Below are 10,628 nucleotides of genomic sequence, written 5' to 3'. Positions count from 1 at the left end.
CAGGGAGTTCTGCTGCAGGGTTCTACACTGGGCCTGTCTGATAGAGGAAGTTATGCATACACACCTGGCCTGGGTGCTGGCCGGAATGAAGATCCAGTAAACCAGCAAGTGGTCCCACTCATATGCCAGGCCTGGGCGCTGGCTGCAATGAGGATCCAGTGGGTCTTGGGCAGTCCCGCTCACACACCAGGGCTCAGTTTTTATTTTTTGTATTTCATGTCATTGCATTATTTTCTATATATAAGTCAATATTTTCAGCATTAAGTGGGCCATTTCATTTCAGCATTCCAACAACCCAATAAAATAGTTACTACTTCCTATTCATAGATGAGACAATTAAGGCCTGGCTAAGGCCACCAAGCTCGTAAATAATAAAGTCCAGAGTTGAACAGAGTACCAAATTCTGTTGTTAGGTAGTATATTTCTTGCCTTAATTCGTCTACATAAAAGTTGCCCAAAATAGCAAAATCTAGCTAAGTGCAAAGTACTATAATTAATTTGTGCTCCCTGAAGACATACAGTGTGTTAGGCACTGTCTTTAGGCAGTTGTCCTTATTACTCTATCAATGCCTGCATGATTAGAGGTTGAGAGACGTTAAGAGCTACCAATGACAAATAACTAAAAACAGTCATTCTTCCTTTGAATCTGGGTGGCTCTCACTATAGACGATGGATGATATAGGAATTCTCCTAAGAAATGTGGGCTTTTCTCCTACAGTTTTGCAACAGTGAGTATTTTCCCAGTAGCCGACCAGCTTCCCATGGAGACACTAGGCAACAGATGGAAAAACCCTAATGTTTCTACCATGTAATTCAGGTTTGCTTTTATGTGCTATTAAGAATTAATTAGGAATTAGTGTACTCTCCCTATTTATGTGCCTTGAGAAAAACAGTCATAGATTTTGGGTATTCCATGGACCTTAAGTGCTTCAAAAGTGAACCTTATTCTGCCTGAGTTAACTGATGACTTTCTCTCAAAAAGGATGAACTCAGCTAAACGCCAGTCAAGACAAGTAGTAGTAAAGGGCTTCTTTCATTGATTTGCATTCATTTTTTCCATGAATATCTACAGATACTATAATGGGTAAGTCTCTGTGCTTCCTTACCTTGAAATCTAGCAGCTAGGGATGATGAGGAGATCATGGAGAGAGAATAGGAGAAAAGGGATGACTGACAGTCCCTCCAGGGAAGAGGGACAGAGATACAGGCAGGTGGTCAAGGGAGAAGCAAGATCCAGGAAGGAAGCACTGCTTAGAAAGTTCTGGCAGATGCTCAAAGGAGTGAATAGGGGAGTGAAGGCTGTGCCTAGTGCAAGGTGCTCAGAGTGAGCAAGATCATGTTGAATCTTCACCTCAGAAGTCTCAGGGAGGATCACTGGCCAGCTTCAGTTTGATGACCCTGCAGGTGAGAAGTGTGCTAAGGGTAGTGAACCTTGCTATAGCTGTCCCATCCCACTGAGGCCTGTGCTGGGAGTGATGGGCAGGGGTGCGGGAAATACTCGCTTCCCCAGTGCTCAGGGTGATGGGCAGGCCTGGAGGAGGGGAGCCCTTGGCTATGTCAGGGCCTTTGACCAACCCTACAGAACCCCCTACCCACCTCCACCATGCAGCAGCAGCTCTGCAAGGAGCAGGCCCATGAGCCAACCCTGCAGGCAGCCATCTGTGTGCACCCTCAACTCACCCTGCAAAGGAGGACTCTACCTGTCTAAGAGCTTGTCAAAGGTGGAAAAAGGAGATGGAGGAGGAACAAGATGAGGGTATGATGAAGAAAAAGTTGGAGGAAGAGAAGAGCAAGAAGGAGGAGCAGAAGGCGCAGACTGCAGGTGAGGGTATGTAGATGGCAAAGACTAAATATGTCCTGATTACACTCTTAGAAAATGCTGCCTGTGATGCAGAGAGGGAGAAATTCGGAAAAAGAAACAACAGGCCGAAAGAACTCATCAGGGTTGATTGGAATAATAGCAACATCAAGAGAAGAAGGAAATGGAAGAGCGGGGAGCAGGAAGCCAAATAGTTCCCATAAGGAAGATGATGAAGACAGAAGCTCTTTGGCAAGAAGATACAGGTTTCTAATCCTCATAGACATCCAATATTTCCATTCATGTTGACGCCAACACTATGCCATGGCGGAATTCTCAACAATGGCAGAAAGTATAGTGTCTTCAGTTCAGCTATTTCTCAGGGTTTGGTTGGATCTAGCTGTTTTTTGCTTGTTAGGTGCTGGGGCTGAAATTCAGGAGAAGGCAAATGCCAGGCATGAGCACTACCACTGGGCTTCACCCACTAGCTCTGGTTTCATGGTGAGACAGTGGAAGAGTGCTGAGTACATGGGCTGTATCTCCAGATCCCCAAGCCTGTCTCATCCAGGCTGAAAGCCACGTGCTACTTGCTTCCCTTTCTCTTCTTATAAAAGGAGCATGGCAGTAATACTTACCTGTTAAGGATGCTATCAGAATTCACTAAGTTGCTATAGATCAGGAGCTTAGAGCACAGCACACTTCTGTGTGTGTTCTAAGAGTGTTAGCTGTCATGAACCACACAGCCTGGAACAGATGCTAAGAGACATAAAGGGATCTCAGCTCCTCCTCGTTGAATACAAAATATAAGCTAATAAATTGTAAGTTTCTTCCTGGCAGCTGTATATTTAATTCTCAAATCAACATTAAGAGGCAAATTCTAAAAGGTTTAATAAGTGTGTATTCAACTTCAACATAGCAAATTCAACCAAAAATTATTAGAATGTACTCTATGCAAGCTATGTTACATTATGGGAGAAGAAAAGAACAAGACATAAGCCTATGCCTTCCAGCAATGCTCAGGCACGCCTACAGGCTCTAACAAAGCATTCGAAATGGCTTAAAACAAAGGGATTGTATCCATTGTTACTTAGTTTTATAACCAGACAAATACAAAAATGATCATAGAATTATGGGTGTTGTTTGGTTCAGTTGGGAAGAAACTGTGATTTTAATTAGTGGAGCAGGTGTTCTAACCCAGGAGTTTGGAATTTGAAGCCTCCCAGAGTGCTGAGATTCAGGGTGTGCGTCAGGATACCCAGCATGAATCCCCTAATTTAACATTTAATCTGAAACTACTCAATAGTGTACATTCAGTCTCTAACATCTGTATATTCACAAACTAAGGTAAAATTAACTGATGCTGGGGCACAAGAAGAACCTCCTACATAGGTATCAATTTTTTCACTTGTTCACGAGAATTCATGTATGACCCACAAAAAACTGATTTCATTCATTAATTTATTAATTTATTTAATTGATTTTGTTACTGGGGATCAAACTCAGGACCTCATGCTTGCCAGGCAGGCACTTATGCCACTGAGCTATCTCTGCAGCCCCCTGGTTTTCAAAAATGGACTTCAATTTAATGTCTTTCAGGATAAGAACATAAGAAAATGGACATATTTATTTCTACATTTGTTAATAATTTAGAAATGACACAATGGTTGATCAAAATAAAATTGAAATAAGAAGAATCTTCTTTTAACCTTTCTTAACGCAAAGTCAAAGATTTTTGAAGAAAATGATTGTTTTGCTTTTTTTCTTTAGAGAAAGAGTTGTGGTTTTGATTTAGTTTTCTAGGTTTTTTGTTTTGTTCTGTTTTGTTTTGTTTTGTTTTGTTTTGTTTTTGTTTTTTTGTACTGGGGACTGGACCCAGGATCTTCCACTGAACCACTTCCCCAGTCCTTTCTATGTTTTTATGTTGAGACAAGGACTCGCTGAGTTGCTCAGTCAAGATTTGAACTTAGAATCCTTCAACTTCAGCCTCCCAAATGCTGGGATTATAAGTATGCACCACTATGCCTAGCATAGGAGAAGAGATTCATTAAATACTCTGTGAAATATAATTTATAAGAAAGTACCACAAGGAAAAAAAAAGAGCTTGATTTAGAAAAAATAAATTCTGGCTCTTTGTACAAATTTTTACTAGGTGTGAATTTTCCTAGTGTTAAATTTTTCTTCCTGGGTGTTTGCTCAGCTGTGTTTGTTTGGATGCATTATTATTTGAGGGTTGCCATTATCCATCCTCTAGAAGTTTGTCAAAGTTGTGGCTCATGGAGTGACACTGTGGTCTCTTAGCTTCATGTCTTCTCCCAGGCAACCTGTGGAGCACTCATTTAGAAAAATATCAAGGTCCTTCAGGTCAGGGGAAGGCTATGAGAAATCCATGTGTGCTGCAGCCTTCTCAGTGTGGGAAGTCCTACACAACACACACACACACACACACACACACACACACACACGCATGCACAGAGATGAGGCAATTGTGGTCTTGCTTAGCCTATGATGGATCAAAAGTGCAACCCTCAGAAAGACAGAAAATAATACAGTAATGGAATATATGGGATAAGCAGACAGACTCCATGCGGAAGAATTTGCCTGCCAAACTCACTCACCCAAGTCCTTGTTACTTTTGTGAGCCAATAAATTAGACTCAGCCCATGTACTGTTCTTTACGCACATGCTTGGGCCCTCGGGGGCCTCTCAGCTCCTATCTCAGCTTAGTCTTCTTCTCTTCCAAGCCCCGCCCTGTGGTGTTAAAGAACAGAATGTGGACTGGGCACCCCAACTTCTCGCCTGCTCATGCTCTGCTGCAAACACACCCTGCTCCTTGGGCCTTCTGTGCACCAACCCCAGGGCCCTGCTTTCTACTTTTCCTTTGTGTTTTGTTTCCCTAGCTCAGGTCTCTTGCTGCTTCTATGCTGAGCAAGAACCCTCTCCTCTCAGTGTGGGCAAAGGTAAAGCCTTAAACTGGCATTGCTTCTCAGGTTCACTGCCCTCGCTTCCAGCTCCCTCCCCTGCACCTATCTTCATCATGTCTTCTAAATTCCTAGGTTTACAAAAAAAGCTGGCAGACAAGAATAAAACACATTCAACTGTCTTTCAATGTTGTACTTGTCACTTATGTAAGTAAAATTGCACTGTCCACACTACAAAATTCAAAGTACATAAGCCAATGAAAACAGAATGCCTGGGGGCCAGAGAGATGGTTCAGTAGAATAAATACTTCCCTGTCAAGCTCAAGGGCCTGAATTCAATCCCTGGTTCTACAAAAAAAAAGGAAAAGAAAATGCCTTTTGTTGAATCCACTGGTGAAGTTTTGTTGTTATTCCAAGCCCTCACAGGTCTGCTTCTAATTATGCATAAAATGAACCACATTTGAGTTTTTTACAGTACCAGGAATTGAACTCAGGACCTCATGCTTGCTAGGTAGGCACTGTGGCTTTGAGCTAAATCTCTGGCCCCCATACTTCCTTAATACAGATATGCAGAGCCCATTAAGGAATCCCAAGCCTGGACCTACTTCCACCTTATGGTGTGTGTTGATTTTTCTGGGGGAGCACACAGGTGTCAAAGGCACTTGTTCAGCACCTCCAATTTGCAGAAAGACTATCTCACATAGAAATGCTTCATAGAAGTTTATTTTTATGTTTGCACTGCTGGAGATGGAACTAAGGGCCAGCACATGCTAAGCAAAGCCCACTAACCCTCAGCTATGCTCCTCACCTTTGCTAGGTGTTTAGCACAATCTGTTTACTATTTAATTACTTTTTGCAGTATCTAATATTGATGCAAAATACAAATTCTAGTTTTGTAGGTACAAATGGAGTTGAGATCACTTCTAAGAGGTTTTAGGTGGGGACCCTGCTTTGAGTAGCAATGCTCCACAGTGACTCTTGGTTTAATTGGTTACTAAATCCAATTAAAATCAATCCGCTGTTGCTCACTGTAAATTCTGCCAAATAGAACCCAGAGGAGAAGAAGATGGTAATGGATAGAGTGGGAAGTGAGGAGGAGACAGTCATCTTCTTTGGGCCAGAGAGAGCGCTGCTTATTTTTTCTGAGTCAGATTTCCTTGAATTTCCTATCTAGCCTCTTCAAATTATTTGTTGGATACACTTACCCAAATTACCTTGGCTCCTTTGCTACATGTCTTCATCATAGATGGGAATGATCCTGCCTCAAGTCATTATCGGAAGTAAAAGGCACAATGTGAAAATGACACAATGCTGCAGTGAGACTGTAACAAATTAAGAAAACTAAATCACTAATTATAATCCTTAAATATCTGAAAGAAAAATGTATCAAATGTGAAGGAATAGAAGTTACTGTGAATTCTCTACAAAAGCATATAATGCAGAATGTTACCAGATGCATATTTTGACTAAAATACATTATCTTTTTCGAGACTGTACTACATGACAGATAAGCTTGAAGTATTTTGAAAAAGTAACTAAGAATAGCTGAGAACACTGAATATGGGAAATACGTGTTCTTATACAGGAATTGTATTTCTAAATAAAAATTGGGCCTTTAAGAAAAGCTTTTTGGTAGTACATGGACACTTGTGCTGTAATCCCATTTGTAGTAAAAAGAAATACAGTTGTCATGCATCTGACCAGTAGATCAGCTCTTACGTTTCCCCTCAAGTCATCTGGAATCATGAAGGAAACCCACAGTGCACCAGTCCTTCTCAGTTCATTTAATGGATCTGTGCTAAATGTTCACTCTGACTTGACACCTTTGCCTCTTCATTCGTCTCTACTGCTCCCTTATTCACATTGCCTTTTTTTTTTTTTTTAGTATTTTCTATTTTGTGCTTCAGGCCTACCCCACATGTATTCAGTGAAAAGAAAACATGACCTTTGGAACCAGAGAGACCTAGCACTAAGCTACCGCGCATCCCAACATGGAAAACCTGGATGGCCTCGGACAAGAGTCGTTCTTTCTCTAAGACCTGGTTTTCTTTATTATTTGCTGAATTATGGTAAAGGTGACAGATAATATTCATTAAGAATTTGTGTGGAGACAAGATATGGAAAACAAAGAATGATTATAAGATTTTGGTATTGTTTATGATGTCTTACTGAAATATAGGGTGAATATTTAAATTTAAAAGTTTATTAAGATAAAAGACATGTTGTCATTTACAGTAGTAAGACCCTCACAATATCCTTTGCTTCAAACACACTGTCCCATCCTTCTTCACAACTTTCTGAAGTGGTTTTAGAAATCCTTTTGTGAATGTCTTTAGTTGCATTGTCATTGCTGCCTTTCTGAGCTGATTCTAAGTGGCCATGTAGCCACAGAGGGAGGGCTAGAAGTCCTGTGGTATCAGATCTGGTGCATGGGTGGATGAGCACACACTATCATGTTTTTACAAGCCTACCTTTGGCTGAATGACTGATGGCAGTATTCACCAAATTTCTGATTACATTTCATAAAAGCATTCACAAGTGAGGATTTCCATTACTGCTTTAGAAAGTGACAAGAAATGATGGACTAAGTGTGCTTGGTGTGAGGACGAATGTTTTGAAGAGAATGAATGCCAGTGGATTATTTTTGCAACAATATTTTATTTAAATCTTCCTCATCTATCTCATCTTCTAAGTGTCAGCTGATGTGCCACCTACTTTCAATCCTTTTGGGAGCTTTGTAGATGGAAATATACACACGTGTGTTTTATTTGTGCTTATTTTTATATGTGGCATCTTAGCTATGAGGCATGAAGTACAGTAGGAATAGACTGTCTCCTCTATAAAACCTGAAATTTCTATAGAAAAGAGTCCAACTTTCATATTTCCACGCACACTTTGCTTCTAGCTAGGAGTTAACACATAATTGTTCAATAATGAATGTTTGATGAATATTTCCTTAGTAAGTAAAAATCACCTTTTGGTAAAACATCAATTTTTTCATTTGATCTACTTCCGGTTTCCCCCAATTTTTCACGGTCCTGCCCTATTTAATTACATCAAACACTGAATGTACGATGATATTGTCCATCAACTATGATTTATTTGGCAATCATATACAATAGGAAATACAGAATGACAGCATAATAAAACACAAGAATTGTAGATCATCAAGTTAAAAATTAAATTAATGAGGCTCTGGTTAAATGAAAGGCGCACGGCCTTGCAGGCTGGACAAGTCGACTAGCTGGGAGCACGAATGCAGAGCAGGGCGCTCCAGGGACAGCAGCCTGACTCCTCAGGCCTCCTGGCAGAGGGGACGCCAGGCTGGCGAGCGAGAGGGAAGGATGTAGCTTCTGCTGGTGCCAACTCCGTCCCTTTTCCGCCAGCGCCCCATCACTGCTGTTTGCAGAGAGGGCGAAGGAGGGAGAAATATGGAAAATTAGGAGGAAAAAGTGGAGAGGGATGGGGAGGGGAGGAGAGCAGCGAAAGGCAAGTACTCCCAGAAGGCCAGGTGCTGATTGGATGCTAGTCTTCCCTACTCTTTCTGCTAGGGCTGCTGCAGGGCTTCGTGAGTCACACGACCCTGAAAACTCGGCTAAAGCCCAACCACAGAAATTGGTTCAACTCTTTCTATTCCTCCATTTTTTATAACACAGTATAGAGAATGAAGAGGAATAAAGTGGATATCTTCAACGCCTTTTGAGAAGTAGTGTTGCAATGTATTCCTCCCTCTGGCTCAAGTAGGAACCATAGCATTATAGTTCCCAGACAATCGTATTCCATTTTAAATTCAGAGTGTTTTCTGCGTGGTAGGTAAGTAGCTCATTAAGAAAGACTTTAAGAGCAATAGTTACACTTTATCCATAAATAGAAATAAAAAGTCTATTTTTAAAGGACAAAAAGTCACCGTGATGTGCATTTCTATAAACTTTCCCCCAGCATTTTATTATAGATAAACCATGACTACTTACATTTAAAATATCGATTGCATTGTCATCTCTATGATATAATTCTGTTAGTTAGCTGATTTCTGCACAAGATTCAGAGGAAGCTAAAGCTAAGGACCATATTCACAGAACATTTAAAAGCATTCTAGGTAGCCCACACACAAAGGTATCTTAAATTACAATGATGCATACTAAATATGCATGTAGAGTATGGCTTACACTTTAGAAGAGATCTAAGTGTGAGTTATAAAATCTCACCACTTAGGCTCAAAAGCTTCTGATTGTATCCATTTCTAGTATTGCTGAGCATTGTCCGGAAGAAAGCAGGCGCGACAGGCAGCTCCTTGGAGGGATGGACTCCTCTCCTGTCCATCAGTTAAGTGACGACTTTTCTCCGTCCTTTGCACCCTATATCCACCTTTCCCAAAGACAAATTCACTTAAGATCGCAGTCAACAAAATGTCTGTACAGTGAAAAGCTGTAACGCTGACTTGTGCTTGACCCTTCTTGTCAGTTAATAGCAAATGAAAGGTAGTTCTTCAGTTTGGAGTGAAGGCAGGCTTTGCACATGCTCAGGCAAAATACGACAAGAGGCAGGCCCTCTGAGGGCCCCAGTTTGCTTCCTTTTAGGGTAGTTCAACAGTCACATCAAATAATGTTATCTTACAGAAAAGCGTGGGCTCCTCTTTCCGCAGACATGTTTTAACACACGTGCACTCATGAATGCAAACACTTCTTGTGTCCTTGCCCCAGCCTGTAACATATTTCATCACACACAGATGGGATTGACACCCCAGAAGGCAAGTTCTGTTCTCTTTTAGTGTTTGCGTCCAGCAAGGGCTGCGATTGGGGCTGTCGGTAATGTGTGACTTCATTGTGGCCAAGCCATGTTGGTGACAAAGCCAAAGGAAAGGGTGCGGCTGGCCTTCTGGCTGCAGGAAGAGGCTGTGCCACCTCTTCTCGGCTTGAGCACTTCCCTGTGCACCAGCCACTGAGCCACAGAGAGGAAGTCCACCATTTCCTCGGGACACAGCCACATCTCCTGAGCTGCCCCAAATCTCCTTTAGTTCCCATGCATTTAAAATGAGGACAATCTAAACAGCCTGCTCCCCGGTGCTGCCAGAAAATATTTTTGCCACTTCCATTTTTGAATTGCTTTTATTTTTGACCTGGAAAAAAATGTGTAGTTAGTGCACTCTTTCAGACAATCAAAGAAAGTAAAGGTAAATGCTTCTTGTCCTGCATGTGGGTAGTGCAGGGGCTGTGACAGTAAAAAGTAATGCAAATTTAGCACTGCCCAAATGTTGTCTTAAACATTTCGCTGGCTTGATTGAAGAAGGCCAAGTTGTGAAGAAAAAACAGTAGTGGAGGCCCTGGCCAAAAGCTTCCCTAGAAACTTCAGGGTACTTATTTGGCCAGTGTCTTGCTTACAACTTATGTTCTTCTTATTCCTCCTACAAGATTCCGTCCAGGTGGCCCAATCCAGCTGCAGGCTGAAGGAGGAGAACATAGCTTTGTGGAAAGTTGAAGACTTGGGATTTTTTTAGAGCTGTTTTCATCATCCTGAAATAAGAATGAAAAGAAAATGAAGCACAAAGAAAGGGAGGGTAATGGGGTTTGAGAAGATGTTTGTTGGAGGATACAAAATTTCTGTTAGCAAGGAGGAGTAAGATCAGAATACCCACTGTACAACATGGTACCACTAGCTAATAACAATGTCCCATTTCCTTAAAAATTGTTGGGCCAGCAAGATAGCTCAGCAGACTAAGCACTTGCTTAGGGAAGCACAGGGACCAGGGTTTGAACCCAAGCACCATATGCCATGCCAGCCATGCCCTGGTCACGCTGAGCTGGCCACCAAGACCAAGCACAGTGGTGCACACCAGTCATCCCAGCCACTGGGGAGGCTGAAAACAGGAGGATCACTGTGAGCCCGAGCTGTGTAGTGAGACCCTGTACCAAATA

At 41.8% G+C, this 10,628-nt stretch overlaps 1 protein-coding gene across 2 annotated transcripts in view; it reads right to left on the bottom strand.

The window, feature by feature from the left end:
• Positions 1–7,794: 7,794 nt before the first annotated feature.
• Positions 7,795–10,628, bottom strand: part of Pde1a (phosphodiesterase 1A) — a 387,035-nt gene continuing 384,201 nt past the window's right edge. For both annotated transcript variants that reach the window (XM_023712341.1, XM_023712343.1), the window contains exon 15: positions 7,795–10,226. The gene's annotated coding sequence lies outside the window, so the exon portion shown is untranslated. The remainder of the gene's footprint in view (positions 10,227–10,628) is intronic.

Source organism: Octodon degus, unplaced genomic scaffold (genome assembly GCF_000260255.1).
Source record: "Octodon degus isolate 3935 unplaced genomic scaffold, OctDeg1.0 scaffold00025, whole genome shotgun sequence".
Taxonomy (NCBI): domain Eukaryota; kingdom Metazoa; phylum Chordata; class Mammalia; order Rodentia; family Octodontidae; genus Octodon; species Octodon degus.
This window is presented reverse-complemented; position numbering and strand designations above follow the sequence as displayed.